Below are 20,407 nucleotides of genomic sequence, written 5' to 3' on the forward strand. Positions count from 1 at the left end.
TTCAGTTTCAGTTTTGCCCTCTGGTTCTAGAATATCAAGGTAGTTGTCCATATAAATTTCTTTAATGTTGATATCTAGGATCTTCTTTTTTTTATTCTGGCTGTCAGGTAGTTCAATTATTTTAAAATTTTCTCTGCTATATCTGTTTTCTAGGTCATTTTTTTTTCAACTGAGATAATTCACATTTTTTCTAATTTTTTCATTCTCTCGATTTTGTTTAATAATTTCTGGATTTCTACAGTAATTTCATAGATTTCTCTATTTCATAGATCCATAAGCTTCAGTTTCCTCCATTCTAATTTTTAAAGAATTATTTTCTTCAGGGAACTTTTGTACCTCCTTTTCCATTTGGCCAGTATTTTTAAAGCATTCATCTCCTCATTGTTTTTTGGATCTCTTTTGACTTTGTGGTTACTCCACTTTTTAAGGTGCTATTTTCCCCAGGTTTTCCTGGGTCCTCTTTACAAGCTGTTGACTTGTTTTTCATAATATTCTTACATCACTTGCATTTCTTTTCCCAATTTTTCCTCTGCTTCTCTTATTTGATTTTCACAATCCTTTTTGAACTCTTCCACGGTCTCTAATCAATTCATATTTTTCATAGAGGTTTTAGATGTAGGAGTTTTGACTTGGTTGTAATCTCAGTGTATGTTTTGATCTTCCAGAATTTCTCTGACTTGCGTCCTGAGCCATCGCTAGCCATCTTGACTCTGTCCTGCCACTGGACTATCATGACTCTGGAGAATAGAATAAGCCTGAAAACTTTGTGCAACTCTGCCTCACTTGAATCCAATTTACACACGAATAGAAAGAGATCATCCATACCATTTGACTATTAAGCCTGAAAGTACAGATACACTGGGAGAAACAACCCTGCACACAGGTGGCCTAGGTCATGAGGTCGTTTCTCATTGGAAGCAGCAGCAAGACTCGGCAGCCTCCTGGGTATCTGAGCAACCTTTTAAGGGTTGCACTACTCACCTCCTGGTGGGAAGAAGGGGACAAAAAAAAGGTGCCCTAAATGTTGCATTCTTATCCAACCATGGCCTGATTACTGCAGCCGCCAGGGAGTCCCAAAATGTAGTAAGAAAGCACAAAAAAGCAAGAAAATATCTGCAAAGATGATTTCATTCACCATCAGCACATGAAGTGTACTCACACTAAGAGACAACACAAAAACAACTCCTCTTGTTGCAAGACAACTCAACAGATATCGCATCCATATTGTAGCGCTGAGTGAAATAAAGTTGGCAAATGAAGGTCAGGTTACTGAATTTTTAGCGGGATACACCTTTTTCTAGAGTGGGTGCAGTGAAGGGCAATGCCGTGAGGCTGGTATGGGTTTTGCAATCAAAACTAGTCTAATCAGCAAGCTGGTATGCTTGTCAAAAGTAGTGAATGACAGGCTCATGAGAATGTTATGGCCACTTGGAGGAAAACACCATGCCACCATCACCACTGCCTATGATCCTGTCATGACAAACCCCAAAGATATCAAAGAAAAATTTTGTGAAGGCCTAGAGACACTTATTGCCAATGTCCCAAAAGAGGACAAGATTATAATTCTGGGTGACTTAAATGTTAGAGTAGACTCCGACTACTAGACGTGGCAGGAATTCCTAGGGAGGAATGGAGCTGGAAACAGCAACCTGAGTGGTCATTTATTGCTGAAGATTTGAGCATCGCATGATCTTCTCATCACCAATACTGGTTTTCGTTTACCTAAATGCAATCAATCTTCATGGATGAACCCTCGAGGCAACTATTGGCATCTAACAAACGATGTGAGTGTAAGGAGAAGAGACAGACTAGATGTGACAGGGACAAAGGGAATGTGTGATGCAGAGTGCTGGACTGATCATAGACTTATTCTATTCAAGCTAAATATTTGCATTCATCAAAAGTGCCACCGCCAAGGCAAGATGACTACCAGAAGAATTAATATCAACAAATTAGAGCTCTTTTCTGAGAGTGAACAGTTTACAACTGACTTGGAGGTAAAGTTGAGCCAACACATCGTTGGCAACAGTGGAGCAAAAAAGGAGTGGGCAGTTCTCAGAGGTTTGATGTACAGCACTGCATTTGTTCCTCTGTGTCAGAACACTCACAAACTCCAAGTGTGGTTTGATGAAAATGATGAGGAAAGTCACACGCTGCTTAGTGAAAAAGGAGCACTCCACAGGATTTACCAGCAGAATAGTTCATCCTCCTCTAAAGATGCAACATTTATTTCCATCAAAAGCAAAGTACAAGTACAGCTTAGAGAGACACAGAATTACTGTTTCAGTAAGAAGGAAGATGAAAATCAATCTTATGCTGATAGTAACAATCCAACGGGCTTTTATGATTGTTTGAAAGCTATTTATGGACCAAAGTCCTATGGTCCATCACAACTACTTACTGCTGATGGAGCCACATTGATCAACGATAAGGAAATGGTCCTAGTGAGATTGACTGAACACTTCCAAAGTTTTCTCAACAGACTATCATCAATAAATACTCAGGCCATTCATCGTTGACCTCAGGTTGAAGTCCATCCCTTCTTAGCTGAACTTCCAACTGAAGAAAGATTTTGAGCGCCATTTAGCTCATTTCATGTAGCAAAGCAGCTAGTGTTGATTATATTCCAGATGAGATTTATAAGATAGGGCAACCATTGCTCATACAAAATTTGGCTGAAATTTTCTAGTTTATATAGCAAGAGGAGGTTATTCCCGATTAGTTCAAGAATGCCTCCGTTGTCCATCTCTATAAAGGTAAAGGGAATAGATTGTCCGGCTACAATCACAGGGTGAATCTCTCTCAGTCATTGCTGTAAAAATTCTTGCTAGAGTCCTCCTAAATAGGCTGATCCTTCATTTGGAAGATGGACTTATAAATGAGAGCTAGTGTGGTGTTTACTGCCTGACAACTCCACGAAAAATGCCAGGAGCAGAACAGAGGTCTGTACACAATTCTTGCAGTTCTGACCAAGGTCTTTGATACTGTTCGTCTTGAGGGCTCACGGAAAATTATGTCAAAATTTGGTTACCTGGAGAATTTCATCAATATTTTACGTCAATTTCATGAGAGCAAGTTTCCCTAGGTTCTAGGTAATGGACAATGCTCTTGTGCCTTCCCAGTCACCAGTGCAATGAAACAGGGCTTTGTGCTTCCTCTCATGCTTTTTAGCATGACCTTTTGAACCGTTGTGACAAGTGCTTTCAATGAACATGAACACAGCATCAAGGTCAACTACCATACTGATGGTAAGTTCTTCAATTTGAAAAGGCTGCCAACCAAGACCAAAGTGTAGGGAGTGATGGTTCATGATTTTCTGCTTGCAGTTGATTTTCTCTGGTGCCTGTGCTAATTTTATCCTGATAATCAACACCAAGAAAACACAGGTGCTCCATCAGCTACCACCACACCATCCATTTATGAAACCATTGGTTACAAGAAATGGAGAGGTTTTGGATACTGTGGATAACTTCACTTACCTTGATAGTGTACTTTTCAAGGATGTAGACATTGACAGTGAGGTTGAGGCATGCATTTCCAGAGCTAGCTGAGTGTTTGTGAGGCTCAAAAGAAAAGTTTTCAGAGAAGAGGCATTATACTTACTAACAAACTGAATGTCTACAGAGAGGTTGTGCTGATTTCACTGTTATATGCTTGTGAAACGTGTGCAGTCTACCAGCACATTGCCATGAAACTGAAACGCTTTCATTTGAACTGTCTTAGGAAGATTCTGAAGATCACCTGTCAGGATAAGGTATCAGACACTACAGTCTTTGCCGGAACATAACTGCCAACGATTCAAACTGTGCTTCAGAACTGTGATGGACTGGCCAACTTGTTCGAATACGAAATGTATGATTGCTAAAAAGACTATTTTATGCAGAGCCCGCATTGGGCAGGCGATTACATGGTGGCCAGAAGAAGCGATATAAGGACACTCTGAAAATCTCTCTCAAGAATTTTGTATTCCATTGTGCCACATGGGAGACTATGGCACAGGATTGTTCAGCATGGCATGCCCATATCAGAATTGGGGCTGCGCTCTTTGAGCAAAGCAGAACTGGGACAGCACAAAGTAAACACAGGATGCACAAACTGTGTTTTTCCACCCCAAATATTCACACAGAATATCTGTGCCCAACCTGTAATAAAGCATTCCGAGCTCATATCAGTCTAATCAGACACAGTCAGACACACTGAAATTTCATTTTAACATGGTGGTGTCATTTTCGTCCTCTGAAGATGACAGACAACAACCAATCAACCAACCTTTAACATTAGGTAAGGTAGTTTCTTATTCTTAATCTTTCTATTGTCCCGTATTGAATGTGGTTTTTCTTTCATTATGATCCGAAAGGGATATATTTAGTATATATTCTTTTCTATATTCTTTATGAAGTTTTTGTGCTCTAATATATGGTCTGTTTTTTTTATAGATGCTGAAGAAAAGGTACATTCCTTCATATTTCAATTCAATTTTCCCCAGAGTATTACCATATATAAGTTTTCTAAAATTGTGTGCATGTTATTCCTTCCTTGAGTCAAATATGAGAGCAACCTTCACTTTTCCCTCTCACCTTCCCCCTTTTCCCTGCCATGGAAAAAGCTTTTTCTTGCCTCTTTTATGAGAGATAATTTGCCCCATTCCATTTCTCCCTTTCTCCTCCCAATATATTCCTCTCTTAACCCTCAATTTTTTTTTTTTAGATATCATCCCTTCATATTCAACTCGCCATTTTTCCTCTGAAGTATTATACTGAATTTTACTGAGTAGGTAAATGTGGGTTTTAATCCTAGTTCCACTGAATTTTGCAATATCATATTCCAAGCCCTCTGATCCCTCTGATCCTCTACAAGCTGCTAGATCTTGTCTTATCTTGATTGTGTTTCCACAATATTCAAATTCTTTCTTTCTATCTGCTTGGAATAATTTCTCCTTCACTGGGAACTCTGAAATTTGACTAAAATATTCCTAGGAGTTATTTTTTTTTTTTTTGAGATTACTTTCAGGAAGAGACTGGTTGATTCTTTCAATATTTATTTTACCCTCTGTTTCTAGATTATCGAGACAGTTTTCCTTGATAATTTTATGAAAGATGATGTCTAGGTCTGTTTTTGATCATGGCTTTTGGTCGTCCCACAATTTTCAAATGATCTCTTCTGGATCTATTTTACACGTCAAATGTTTTTCCAGTGATATATTACAAATTGTTTGCTATATTTCCATTCCTTTGGTTTTGTTTTACAATTTCTTGATTTGCCACAAAGTCATTAGTTTCCATATTCTCCATTCTAACCTCTAAGGTGTTATTTTCTTCAGTGAGCTTTTGGGTCTCCTGTAACAAGCAGTTGACCCGTTTTTCATAGTTTTCTTGCATCACTCTCATGTATCTTCCCAATTTTTGCTGTACTCTCTTACTTGATTTTCAAAACCCTTTTTGAGCTCTTCCATGGCCTGCGTCCAACTCATATATTTTTTTGAGGCTTTGGATAGAAGAACTTTGACTTTGTTTTGTTCTGTTTGCATGCATTAGTCTTCCTTATCACCAAAGTAAAATTCGATAGACTGATTCTTTTTTCTGGTTTTTGTTCATTTCCCCAGACATTTACTTGACTTTTGACTTTTGTGTAATGGTAGATCTCTGCTTCCTGTGGGGCTGGGTAATATACTGCTAGCTGCTCGATTCCCCCACAATCTGTGGGCCTAGAGCTCCAGAAGCTGTGGCTGCAGCTACATCTGCTTTTTCTGTGGCTGCTGCACATTCCTTTCCCTCGTTCGTTTCTGTTGCCTTTCGGTTTCCTGTTTCCTTTCTGAGGCTAGATCCCTCAACTCTTTCACACTGATTCCACAGGCTTTTTCCACTGACCTTCCAATTTGTCCTCAGTGTTTTCGGGTCCTGAAATCTGGAAAGTGCCACAGATGTAAGAGATTCAGTCTCCCTAATGCCTGCTCAGGTCTCCTCTGTGCCAGGCAAGGTCCACTGTGTACTGTGCTCTGCTCGCTGCATCTTGCAATAAACACTTCCCAGCAACTTTCCAGGCTGTCTTAGACTGAAGGTTTGTTTCTCTGTCATCCTATGGGTTCTGCAGCTTCAAAATTTGTTTAGAGCTATTCTTTTCAGTCATTTGGATGGGATTTAAGGCAGTACTCTAGAGAGTGTATGGTGTTACTCTGCTATCTTGCCTCCACCTCCTGCTTCCTTTTTTAACTTCAGCTGAAGTATGCAGTAGTTTCTCCTCCAATCCCTGCGATCTCTCTCTCTCTCTCTCTCTCTCTCTCTCTCTCTCTCTCTCTCTCTCTCTCTCTCTTTCTCTCTCTCTCTCTCTTTCCCCATGTGTGTGTGTGTGTGTGTCTTTGTGTGTGTGTGTGTGTACTTCAAAAGTCTTTCTTGTAAATATGTTATTATAAAATTCAAGAAATCCAGTATTTCTTAAATTATTTTTCCTCAATCTACTATCCAGAGCAGTTGCTTTTCTGATGAAATATTTCGCATTTTATTCTATTTTGAGAGCCCCTTGAGTAGCAAGGAAGTCAAATCAATCAATATTTAAGGATACAAATTTAGGATGATTCCACTTGGATCAAAGGCAAAAGCTGATGCTTAAATGGTTGGGCCACATGAAGAAAAGATGGTACTCATCAGAAAAGACGCAGATTTTTAAAAAAAGTTTGAAGGAAAATGCAGTAGGGGGTGGCAGAGGATGAGGTGAATATAACTCTGATTATCAGCTTGGAGAGACTTTGAAAGTTAGCAGACAGTAATCTGTTCTGTGCCCATAACGTTGTCAAGTGTTGGACATGACTAAACAGCTGAACATTAGTTCAATCAGTGAGAGTTGATTTTTGTGCTGTTTTTATGCTTGTCCTTTGTCCTCGAAGAGGATCATGACATCAAGATGATGACATGACTTACAGTGGACTTTGAGTTGATTGAGGGAGTGTGCAAGGTGAACAACCTCACTTTCATCTCCTGATCCATCTGGGCCCAGGTGCCTGATATTCATCAGGACAACTGGAGATGGCACAGGATATGATGTGATATGCTGGCCCTTTCAGGGTAAGGTCTTATCACATTCTCACGTTGAGTGAGACATACCCATTCAATGAATAGCTTTCTTTAAGTAGTTGTTCAATGGATGGGCCCTTTAATAATAAAAAAAAAAAATCGAAGTGGGAAGGGAACCCCCTCAGGTGTATAAGGGGATATAAGATACAGGAATAAATGAGATATTATAATTAAATACAAATTTCATTTATACCAAATAAATTTTCATCAAAGAAAATATTATAGAGAAAGAAGAGAAAAGTACTTAGGAAAGAAATCCATGCAATTCCTCTGATAAGAGAGTATGATCTGGATAATGATCCAGCAAAGGAGGAAGAAAAAGAGAATTCAGATATGTAGGATAAGAACAAAGAGTGTGGTGTCGCATAAACCTAGAAAGAAGAAAGTAACAAGGAAAAAAGAGTGGTCAGTAGTGTCAAAGCAACAGAAAAGTCAAGGGGAATGAGTACTGAGAGAAGTCCTCTTCGTCATGTGAGACTGCAGTAAAGAAGATAGTTTTCAATGGCATATTAATACTATTAAATGAACAAGAGAGGAGAAGAGAGAGTTAACAGAAAATGTCCTCAATTTTTGTTTATTTTGTTGTTGACTTTTAAGATTAAAGAAAGTGATAAGAAAAATATTAGGAATGCTGATTAAACAGAAAACAGTGTCCTGAGGACATATATTTTTGGCAAGGCAGAAAGATGATTGTTGAAACATTTACCAGGATATCATATATCCTTAATTTTCACATTCTGTGTTCAGAACCTCATAGTTTCAATAAGTATTTGGGCTCACCTAGGTGCACAGTAGATAGAGTCCTCAGCCTGGAGTTAGGAAGACCTGAATTTAAATGTGGGCTCAATCACTTACTACCTGTGTGATACTTGAATTAACTTCTGTTTACTTTGGGTGTCTTATCTGTGTAATAGAGATAGTTGCACCTACCTTCTAGGCTTGTTCTGAAGAATAAATGAAATAATAATTGTAAACTCCTTACCATAGTGCCTGTACACAATAAGATTTATATAAACATCAGTTATTATTATTGCTATTGTTATCTGTATCTTTTTACTAGTATGAAGTGTCAGCTCTGTAAACAAATGACCAAAGCATCATACAGGTTTTTCGCCTGCTATTAATACTAAAAATACTAAAGAGCTTACACAGATTATCACATCCACAGTTAGTTCTGAAAAATAAAATGAAATAAAATCGGAGAGGTAATAGGGTTCTTAAGCAAAAAGCTATCTATATTCCATTGGAAGATGGAAACTACGTACATGAGCTAGGATTTCCTCTAATAGGAGACCCACGGAAGTGATGATAAACCTTGGTACACATGCACACACACATACACGCATATATACATGCACACATACACATATACATACATATATGTGTATCTATACACACACACACACACACACACACACACACACACACACACATATATATATATATATATATATGCACACATATATAGTTCTGGCTAGATAAAGAATCAAACAATCTGGTGGAGCAACAGTGGTGAGATATAACAGCAAAAATGAGGTAAATATATTCATGGTAGTGCTTAGTGCCTGGGTCTGTGGTGCTTGTCTGAACTTAGGGACAATCCGTTCTGGTAATTAGTAGAGTTCATCCAGAAGTTGAGCACAAAGGATTATTGTTATCACAAGTTTGTGATGCAGCTTTCTTCATTGGTCAGAGATCTGGAAATCAGGGTTTCTTCTAATAGTAAAAAGAGAAGACTAAAGGAAGGAGGGTGTTCTTTGCATGGGCAGCAGGAGGAAAACCAATAAATCTGTTTCCTTTGAATATTGCTGAAAGTGATCATGAGAGTGACCGACACATACCATCATGTGTACTTAGTTGTTTCTTTTATTAACTTTTATAACTAAAGAATGGGCTTATTTCCAATAGTTTTCATATTTAAAAGTGTTATTTTTCTTTTGATGGTTATTGGAGAATGTATACATGTATTTACACTAATTATTCTTATTTTCCCAAACTTGACAGAAATTATTGTTAAATAAGAAATTATTTGGTGTGATCTTGGATTTTTTCTCTTCTTCATTGGGAGGTTAGGTTACAGTTTAAGTCTTTGAAGGGGAAGGTGGATGATGAGAGGAAACCTAGGAACTGCTACCCCACTCAAATAGAAAACTTTACAAAGAATTTAATATAAGATGAATTCCAGCCCATTGTGTTCTATTAAGCTGAGCTTGAGTAGAGGTAGATCCGTTTTTTTCTAGATTGCTCTACTGGGGGTAGTTTGGATGAAAGATGAATCTCTTTGTCCTTTACTGAATGATCATAGCCATGTCCTGCCAATCCTTCATTAGAATAATCCAGACTTTCATTATAATATTCTTTCTTGTCATCAATTATTAAAGGATTGAGGTGATCGCCACACTGAGCAACACCCACTCTTGCAAAGGTAGGTAAATGTGGAGTGGGTTCCCTGAGGGATCTTTGGCATTTGAGAGTTCCACTGATCTTTTTGATTAATTATCTGCTAGCATGATTACTAAAATGACTAACTACCCACATATTATGTCTTTTAAAATTTTTTATATGTCACTTGAAAGATCTAAACTGTTCCCACCCATCTAGGTCTCATTATTCATTTGCTTGAATAGTTGTTAAATATTGTTGACTCCATTTGGGGTTTTCTTGGCAAAGATATTGGAGTGGTTTGCTATTCTCCTTCATTTTAGCGATGAAGAAACTAAGGCAAACAGTCTCACACAACGAGGAAGTGTTTGACGTCTGATTTGAACTCAGGAAAATGAGACTTCCTGACTTCAGACCAGATGCTCTATCCATTGTGCTGCCCCCTAAATTTCTCTAAGTACCTTATCTAGGCCACCATTCAAATGTAGGATCTCAAGAGAAAGTTGTAAACTTTGTTGAGAAAAGGCTCTGTTGTTCTTTCACTAAGGTTGTTCCTTAAAGGCATTTTCTTTGGAAAGATAAAATATAAATTAAAAGATAAAGGCAACTCCTTAGGACACTTTGGTGCTTTGTGTAAGCTCCCATTCTGTCCCAGGTGATTGTGTTCCTGTTTTTAGTTTGCCTTCTCTCCCTAAACTATTGAGTATTCCTTTAGTTTTCAAAATAACAACAACAACAACAACAACAACAACAACAAACAACAGTAAAAATAAGTAGAAATGATAGCGTTAAAACAAGCAATAAGCAAGACATAAAGATTTGAAAAGCACTTTCTTTGATCCTCCCAGCAAACCCATGGAGTCACTCTGTTATCACTATTAGTATCTTCATTTTACACATTACAAAATTGACTGAGGGAGAATGATTGTCCCACTAACTAAATAAACCCAAAAAGGAAGGATTCAAACAAAGATTTTCCTAATTCCAGGTCTAGTACTGTAAACATTGCCACACCAATTAACCTTATGCACAATTATGAAAACTTAAAAGAAATGAAGTTTTTTTAATTTGATTTCAATTGATTTTTTTTTTAGCACCTCGTTCTAGGATGTTCAGATAACAAATTATGACTTACTGAGGGCATTCTCATCTTATGCTCCCTATCCCATTGATCAGTCCTTACCTTTGTAATCCTGGGAACTAGAAAAAAATGAAATATCATAGGCACTGATAAGTACTGGAACCTTTTCAGTGTATGCTGAGATCTCTTTAACACTGGCACGCTTTCTAAAATATTGTCACCCTAAACTAATGTGGGATTTAATAGTAAGAACATGGAGACTTCTAATCTTCCAATCCGAAACTGAGGGCTTCTTTTTATCCAAGAGCTGGTGGTTTTTGTGGTGAAAATAATGTTGGTTTAGCATACCTAATTAACTTTTTTTTTATGCAACTATGTTGTGATTGAATAAGTTTCTTAATTGTTTTTTATCTTTAACAGTCACATATGTCATAAGATTTGGTAAATAACATGTGTGTGCTTCTAAATAACTAATAAAAATTTCTCCATATTTATGTGAAATGACAATAGGAAAATAATTATTACTATAATGTCAACAATGGAATTATAATTTTAATACTAATATGTCATCAATAACTTATTTCAAAGATCTGCAAACTACTTACTTATAATAAAAATTAGAGTATATAGGAAAAACTGTGATCAGAGGAAAATTCATATCTCAAAATGCTTACACCAATAAATAGAGGAAACTGTAGATGTGGATAAAATTGGGTATGTCAGTAAAATTAGCTAGAAAAACAATAAAATAAATGTCTCCCATTAAACATAGTATTGGAAATTCTAAAAATTAAACGTGAGTTGAATTAAACATGTAAAAACCCATTGAATTAGTAAAGAAAAAGTAAGAGGTGTTTTCAGAAATAAAAATAAAATAAAAATATTTTTACTTTGACTTAAAAAAGAGACAAGGCAACCAAATTACTAGTATCAAAGTGAAAAGGGCACATGAACCACTAACAAAGATGAAATTAAAGCAATTATAAGGAATTATTTTGCCCAACTATATGTGAAGAAAGTTAACAATTGCAATGAAATAGCATATTTGCAAAAATATAAGTTAGCCAGATTAGCAGAAGAAGAAATAGGTTATCTAAATGGACCTATTTTAGAAAAAAGAAATTTAACAGGCCACAAATGAGCTTCATAAAAAAATAAAGCACCAAGAATAAATGAATTTACAAATGAATTCTAACATTCATTTAAAGATTACCCAGTTCTGTGGTGTGGAGCCAAGACCATGGAGGAGAAGGATGGAACTGGTCTAGCTCTTCCCCCACAGTCCATAAAATACCTGCAAAAAATTACTCCAAACAAATTCTAGATGAGCAGAAGCCACAAAATGACAAAATGAAAGATATTTCCAGCCCAAGACACCCTGGAAGACCAACAGGAAATGTCTATAACACAGGGCTCAGAGGAGAGCAGAGCCCAGCCTTGGTCATGTGGCACAGAAAGGACTACAACAGCCTTCAGGGTGTGGAATCACTGGGAGCAGCAGGAGTTCACAGTTTTCTCAACCCGCAAATGCCAAGGACAACTTCAAAAATCAGTAAGAAAGCTCTTTCACCTGGGTGAGAGTGGAGTGGCATCTGGCCCCATGCCTGGTCCCAGGGTGGAAGCAGCCACTGTTGCAGCTGTGTCCACTTTTGAACCCCTCCCCCTAAAGACCTTGGGGGAATCTTGCAGCTCATCTGAGTCTCAGTTCTGAGTGGTGGACCTGGGATGAGGAAGAGCGCTGGCACTGGGTTTGTGGAGCTTTTGTTGACGGTGGAGAGGGAATCCTATTCACAGATTCATGGCAGAAAAGAGTACTAGTGTTTGGTCACAGACCAGAGCACAGGGTAGGAGAGGAGCACACTCCTCTCCCTTGATTCTGTCTGCCCCTTTGGAGGAACAGAGAACTTACAGGTCTCTAAAGCATACCCTCCACTTGACAAAGGACTCAAAAGTCAAATAACTGGCTGGGAATATGTTCAAAAAAGGGAAAAAATAAGGCCATAAAACCTCACTTTTTTCATTTTCTGGTATTATCTTCCATACTTTCAAATTAGGAAGAAAAAAGCGTAACATCAGAGGAAGCCATCAAAGTCAACGCTTCTACATCCAAAACGTCTGAAAAAATGTGTAATGATCTCATGCTGTGAAAGAACTCAAAAAGGATTTTGACAATCAAGCAAGAGAGGTGGAAGAGAAATTGGGAAGAGAAATGAGAGAGATGCAAGAAAATCATGAAAAGCAAGTCTCCAGTTTGCTAAAAGGATACCCAAAGAAATGCTGAAGAAAATAACATCTATAAAAATAGACTAAGCCAAATGACAAAAGAGGCCCAAAAAGGCAATGGGGGGAAGAATGGTTTAAAAAGCAGAATTGGCCACATGGGAAAGGAAGTTCAAAAGCTCACTGAAGAAAAGAGTTCTTTCAAAATTGTAATGAAGCAGATAGAAGCTAATGACTTTATAAGAAACAAAGAAATTACAAAACCAAACCAAAAGCATGAAAAAATAGAAGACAAAGTGAAGTATCTCATTGAAAAAACAACTGACCTGGAAAACAGATACAGGAAAGATGATTTTAATATTAAAGTTCTACTTGAATACCACTATAAAAAAAAGAGCCTAGATTTCATCTTAAAAGAAATTATCAAGGAAAACTGCCTCGATATTCTTGGACCAGAGGGTAGAATAAAATTAGAAAGAATTCATCAATCACCTCCTGAAAGAGATCCCAAAAGGAAAACTCCTAGGATTATTGTAGCCAATTTCCAGACTTTCCATTCCAAGGAGAAAACATTAAAAGCAGCCAGAAAGAAACAATTTGTGTATTTTGGAAATACAATCAGACTAACACAGAGTTTAGTAGCTTCTACACTAAGAGATCAAAGGGCTTTGAATATAATATTCCAGAGGTTGAAGGAGGTAGGATTAAAACCAAGAAGCACCTATCTAGCAAAACTGTGTATGATATTTCAGAAGGAAAATGAAATTTCAATGAAATAGAAAACTTCCAAGCATTCCTGTTGAAAAGACCAGAGCTGAATCAAAAATTTGACTGTCAAATATAATAATCAAGAGAAACATGAAAAGATATAAAGGACAAAGAAGACTTAAGGAAGTCATTAAAGCTGAGCTGTTTACATTCCTACATGGAAAGATGTCAGTTGTAAGTCACGACAGTTTTTTCAGCATTAAGGTATACATATATATATATATATATATATATATATATATATATATATATATATATATATATATTCCCTAATATATATAATACATTAATAAATATATATACATTTATATATATTTACTAATGTATTATATATATTGGGGAATACATATATGTAAGTGTGTAATAGTGTGCATATATGTATATTATATATGTGTAGGTATGTATATCTACATGGGTGTATGTATCTACGTATATACATATATATGTATATATATAGTGGGAGGGAGGGTGGGAGGGAGGGAGGGAGGGAGGGAGGGAGGGAGGGAGAGAGAGAGAGAGAGAGAGAGAGAGAGAGAGAGAGAGAGAGAGAGAACAGGGTGAGCAGAATATGAAGGGAGAATACCCAAAAGTAATCAAATTTACTGTAAATGGAATGCACTAGGAGTAAGAGAAAAGGAGAGGTAGAACGTAGGAATTTGGCTTAAGTAGGGAATAACACACTCAGTTGGATATGGAAATCTATTTTACCCTGCAGGAGAGCAGAAGTGGGAAAGGGATAGGAGAGGGAAGATAATAGAAAGGACAGCAAATTGGAGAATGGAATAATCAGAAGTAAAAACTATTGAGGGAGGACAGGTGAATGGAGAGAATTTAATAAATGAACGGCAGGATAGGACAAGAGGGAAATGTGGCTAGGCTATTACAATAAAATTATTATGGAATTGGTTTCTGTTATTAAACAGGTATGACCTATATTGAATTGCTTGTTTTCTCAATGAGAGTAGACGGGAAAAGAGGGAGAGAATATGGAACTTAAAGTTTAAAAAATGAATGTTAAAAACTATTTTTGCTTGCAAGTGGAAATTAAGCTTTACAAGCAATGAAGTATAGAAATCTATTTGTCTTACAAAAAAGTAGAGGGGAAAGGGGGTGGAAGAAGGGTGTGTTATAGAAGGGAGGACAGACAGGAGGAAGGAGTGGATGTGATGCCTCCTATCCTCCTGGGTGGAATAGGGAAAAACGGGTAGAAAATTTTGAATTCAAGTTCTTGGGGAAGTTAATGTTAAGAACTGAAAAACAAATAAATCATATATTAAAAATAAGATAATCCAATTCCAACATTAAAGAAATTATTTGAAATAATTGTGAAAGAAGGAATCCATCAAACTCTTTAGAATCAAATATGACACTGATACCTAAATTGGGAAGAATAAAAACAGGGAAATCAAAATATAGACCAATTTCATTAATGAATATGGGTGCAAAATTCCTCAATGAAATACTTGAGAAAGATTGCAACAATATATTATAAATATCATGCATTATGATCACGTGGGATTTATACTAAAATGCAGGAATATTGTAACATAAGGGAATTAATGTGATTGATTATATAAATACGAAAAGTTTCAAAAATCATATGATTGTATCAGTAGATGCAGAAAAAAAAGCTTGTGCTAAAGTAGAGCACAAACCCTACTGAAACACTTGAAAGTATCACTATTAAATGATTTTTCACTAAATTGAAAAAAAGTATTTACCAAAAGCAATCAGCAAGCATTATGCGTAATAGGGGTAAATTAGAAGTCTTTCCAGAAGGATCGTGTGTGAAACAAAGAAGCCCAACATCAACAATATTATTCAATATTATATTACAAATCCTAGCAATAGTAAGTAGAGGAGAAAAAAATAGAATTTGTAAAAATAAGGAATCTCTTTTTTTGCAGATAGCATGATGATGTACTGGGAACACCTCAAAGATTCAAATAAAAAGTAAGTTGAAACAATTATTTTAGCAAAGTAGCAGGAAAAATCCACAAAAATCATCAGCATTTCTTCATATCAAAAATAAAATCTTGCAGGATGAGATACCAAAATCTATGCAATTTAAAATTATTCTAAGTAGTATAAAATACCTGTGAGCATATCAATCAAAACAAAAGAAGGGTCTATATAAACAAAATTATAAAAAAAAAAACATGCAAATAAGTTCAGATTTATTTAAATGAAGAAATATTCATTGAATGACAATTTTACTTAAAATAATTCACATATTTAATGCCAATTAAATTATCAAAATTCATTTTGCTGAATTAGAAAAAATAGTAAAATTCATTTGGAAGAAACAGACTGAAGAATATAAAAGTAATTAATGAAAAATATTCTATCCAAGAGGTATAGCAGTAACAGATGTTGAAATATATTGTAAGGCAGTAATGATCAAAACTGTCTGGTACTGGATAAGGACTAGAACGATAGATCAATAGAACAGACTAGACATACAATTTACAGCAGCAAATGAATATGATAACCATGTACCTGACAAGCATAAAGACTTTAGATTTTTGTGTAAGAACCAAATATTTGTTTGAAAAAGTATTGGGAAAACTAGAGAAAATATTGTAGTAATTTCCCACAGACTAATTTTAATTGACCAATATAAGGTCAAAATGGATATATGACTTAGATATGAAGAGAGATATTACGTGAAAGTTTCAAGAATGTAAAATACTTCGATTCTGAGACTTTTATGGAGAGGTGAACACCTTTTGAATAAATAAAAGACAGAGAGCAAAGTTAGATGTAAAATGGGTAATTTAGATTACATACCAAAAAGCTTTTGTACAAGTACAAATAAAACAAAAGTAGGAGAGATCAGAAGGAAAGGGGAAAATAAATAGTTTATGCATGTGGGTCCTTGATCCTTTTTAATAATCTCTTTGGATCATGGACTAGTAGTGTTATTCCTTAATCAAAGAGTATGAATAGTTTTATAGTACCTTGAGAATTGTTCCAAAATGTTCTCTAAAATGGTTGGATTAGTTCACAACTTCACCAGCAATGTATCAATGTTTAATTTTCCCACATCTTCTCCACTAGTTTTCGTTTTTCTATTCTGTCGTATTAGAGAGTGTGATAGGTGTAAGCTTGTACCTCAGAGTCACTTTGATTTGTGTCTTTCCAATCAATAGTTATTTAGAGCGCTTTTTATTATGGCTATAGATACCTTTAATTTCTTCCTCTGAAAAGTGCCTGTTCATGTCATTTATTTATCAATTGAGAATGACTTATATTATCTTAAATTTAAGTCATTTTCCATATATTTTAGAAATGAGATCTTTATAATTTCTAAAATACATAGAGCTGAGTCAAATTTTCAAGAATACAAGTCATTCGTCAACTGTGTGTTTGTCCTTCATTGCTGAAGAAGACCATGACTTCAGAGAAATAATGACATGACTTGCGCTTGACTTTTGTTTTGTTTTTCTTTTGTTCTGAGTGAGAGAAGGTTGTGCAGGACACCAGCTTCACTCATCCTCCAGAACCATCTGAATCCAGTGACCAGATATTCATCAAGATGTCTGGAGATGACCCAGGATGAGGCAATTGGGATTAAGTGACAAGGTCACAAACTAGTAAGTGTCAAGTGTCTAAGGTGAGATTTGAACTCAGGTTCTCCTAACTCATGCACTGGTGTTTTATCCACTGCACCACCTAGCTGCCTCCATTCCTCAACTGATAAATTGTCAAAAGATATGAACAAGGAAGTTTCAGAGGAAGAAACTAAATCTCTCTATAGCCATATGAAAACATGCTCTAAATCACTATTGATTGGAGACATGCAACTCAAAACTAGTCTTAAGTACCATATCACATCTCTCAGCTTGTCTAGCATGCTCCAACAGGAAAATGATAAAGGTTGGAGAAGATGAGGGAAATTTGGAACACTAAGCTGTTGTAGTTGTGAACTGATCCAGTCGTTCTAGAGAACAAATTGAAACTATGCTCAAAGGCATATAAAAATGGCTATATAAATGTGCATACCCCTTAATCCAGCAATATGACAATACATTTGGGCTCTATTCCAAAGAGATCGTAAATGTAGAAAGAGAACTCAAACGTACAAAGCTATTTATAGCAGCTCTTTTTATGATGGCCAAGAACTGGAAATTGAGGGGAATGCCCATGAACTGGGGAATGAATGAACAAGTTGTGGCATGGGAATGTAATGGAATACTGTTGTGCTACAAGGAATGATGAATAGACGGACTTCAGAAAAACCTGGAAAGACTTATATTAACTTATGCTGAGTGAAGTGAGCAGAAGTAGGTAAATATTATATACAGTGACAGCTACAGTGTGGGATGAATAATTTTGATAAAATTCACCCTTTTATGCAGTGCACGGACCTAAAACAATTTCAAAGGACTGATGGTAAGAAATGCCATCCACAACCACTGAAAGAACTATGGATTCTGAATGCAGAATGAAGCATACTATTTTATTTGGTTTTGTTCTTTCTTCTTTCCTTCCTCCTTTTGTTCTAGTTCTTCTATACAACATGACTAATGTGAAAATATGTTTAATAAGAATGTATATATAGAGCCTATGTCGGGTTGCATCCTGACTTGTTGAGGGAGAAGAGGATGGAGGGGAAAAATTTTAAAGTTATGTAACTGAATGTTGAAAACTAAAAGTAAATAAATTAACTTAAAAAAAAAAGAAATGAGGTCTTTATCAGTCATTTACCATAAAGATCGTTTCCTAGTTTTATAATCTTGGTTGCATAGGCTTTGTGCAAAAACTTTTTAATGTTTCATAATGTTACCTATTTTTCTTTTGGTCACAAATTCTTCCCTCTTCACAGCTTGCACAGGTAAACTATTTCTTGCTCTCCTAATTTGCTTATTATATCTTCCATTATGTCTAAATTGTGCACCCATTTCAACCTTATCTTGGTATATCATGGGCAATGTTGATCTATGCTTAGTTTCAGCCATGCTATTTACCTATCTTTCCAGCAGTGTTTGACAAATAGTTCATTCTTACCCAGGAAGTTGAAGTCTTTGGGTTTATCAAACAGCAGATTATTATTGTAATTGATTACTGTGTCTTGCACAATTATTCGTTGATTGCACAGAACTAGCATTCTATTTCTTAGTCAGTAGCAAATAGTTTTGGTGACTGCTATTTAATAATATAGTTTTATACCTTGTACAACCAGGCCATGTTCCTGGCATTTTTAAAATTATTGACCTCATGTTTTTCCAAATTAATTTTATGATTATTTTTCCTGCTGTGTGAAATAAGTTTTTGGTAGTTTGATATGGCACTGAGTAAGTAAATTTATTTAAGAAGAATGGTAATTTTTATTCTATCAATTTGACTTACCCATGGGCAACTGATACTTTTCCAGTTGTTTAGATATGACTTAGAAAAGTGTTTTATAATTTTGTTCTTATAATTCCTCCGTTTGCTTTGGCACATAGATTCCCAAATATTTCAGGTACTTTAAATGGACTTTTAAAAAATCAGTATTGCTATTTGGATTGGTTTGTAATATATTGAAATGCCAATAATTTATGTGGGTTTGTATTATATCCTGCAAATTTGCTAGAGTTGTTAACTATTTCAAGTAGTTTTTTAGGTGACTCTCTAAGTAAACCACCATACTCATACAAAAGAGTTTTAGTTATGTTTCCTCATTGGCTATTCTTATTCCTTCATTTTTTTCTTTTCATATTGTTAAATGTAACACTTTTGTACAATTTTGAATAACAATGTTGATAATGGATATCTTGGTTTCACACCCTATTTTATTGGGAATGCTTCTAGATTGTCTCCATTACAAACAGTGATTGCTAATGACTTTAGATACTTGTCATTAGTCATTTAGTGTTTGTCATTTTAAAGAAAATTCTGTTTATTCTTATGCTCTCTAATGTTTTTAATAGGAATGTGTGCTGCATGTTGCAAAAAGGTTTCCCGCATCAAGCTAATCAAATGATTTCTGTGAATTTTGTTGTTGATATTGTGAATTATTCTGACAGTTTTTCTAGTATTGAAATAGCTCTGCATTCCTGCTATAAATCCCACCTGATCATAGTGTATTCTACCTGTGATAAATTACTGTACACTGATTGTTAACATTTTATTCGAAATTTATGCAACAGTGTTCCTAGGGGAATTTGGTGGATTCTCTGTCTTGTTCCTCCCCGATTTGGACACCATATTTATGTCATACGTGTAATTTGGCAGGACTCCTTTTTTAAACTATTTTTGGAAAGAGTTTATATAGTTTTGGAATTAATTATTCTATCAATATGTTGAAGAAATCACTTACAATCCATCTATGTTTTTCTCCTTAAGGATTTCATTGATTTCTTTTCAATTTCTTTTTTGTAAGTTGTATTGAATTTTTAAATGTTTTTTGAATTAACGCAGATAACTTATATTTTGTAAATATTCATTCACTTCAATTATATTGTCAAATTTATTGGCATTCATTTGGGCAAAATATCTCTTAAATTTTTAAAATTTTCTCTTCATTGGTAGTGAATTTACACTTTTTGTTTTTGTTTTCATATTTTGTACTAATGAAGTTTATCTCAAGGTATAGATCCTTCCCAACCATTACTTGCTCAGTGAGACCTTCAGTCACATGGAAGTCTGAATCAGATGACTCTGTGGTGGGAGGAGCTTCCTCAACTCTTGCAGCACAAAGAGGTGGAGCAGGAAGTCTGAGGCAGAGCTGAGAAGAAGTTGGTCACAGCATTTACAAGTGAGGGAGAGAGAGAAAGAGGCAGTGAGCTGTGAGTGTTAATTTGTGGAAAGACCCTGCCAGGTAGAAGGCTTGGGGATGGTGGTGCCGTGTGCATTGTTATTGTTTGTAGATTTCTTTTTTGCTGTGATTAATTTGACGTTGTGA

The sequence above is a fragment of the Notamacropus eugenii genome, chromosome 1, assembly GCF_028372415.1.
Source record: "Notamacropus eugenii isolate mMacEug1 chromosome 1, mMacEug1.pri_v2, whole genome shotgun sequence".
Lineage (NCBI taxonomy): Eukaryota > Metazoa > Chordata > Mammalia > Diprotodontia > Macropodidae > Notamacropus > Notamacropus eugenii.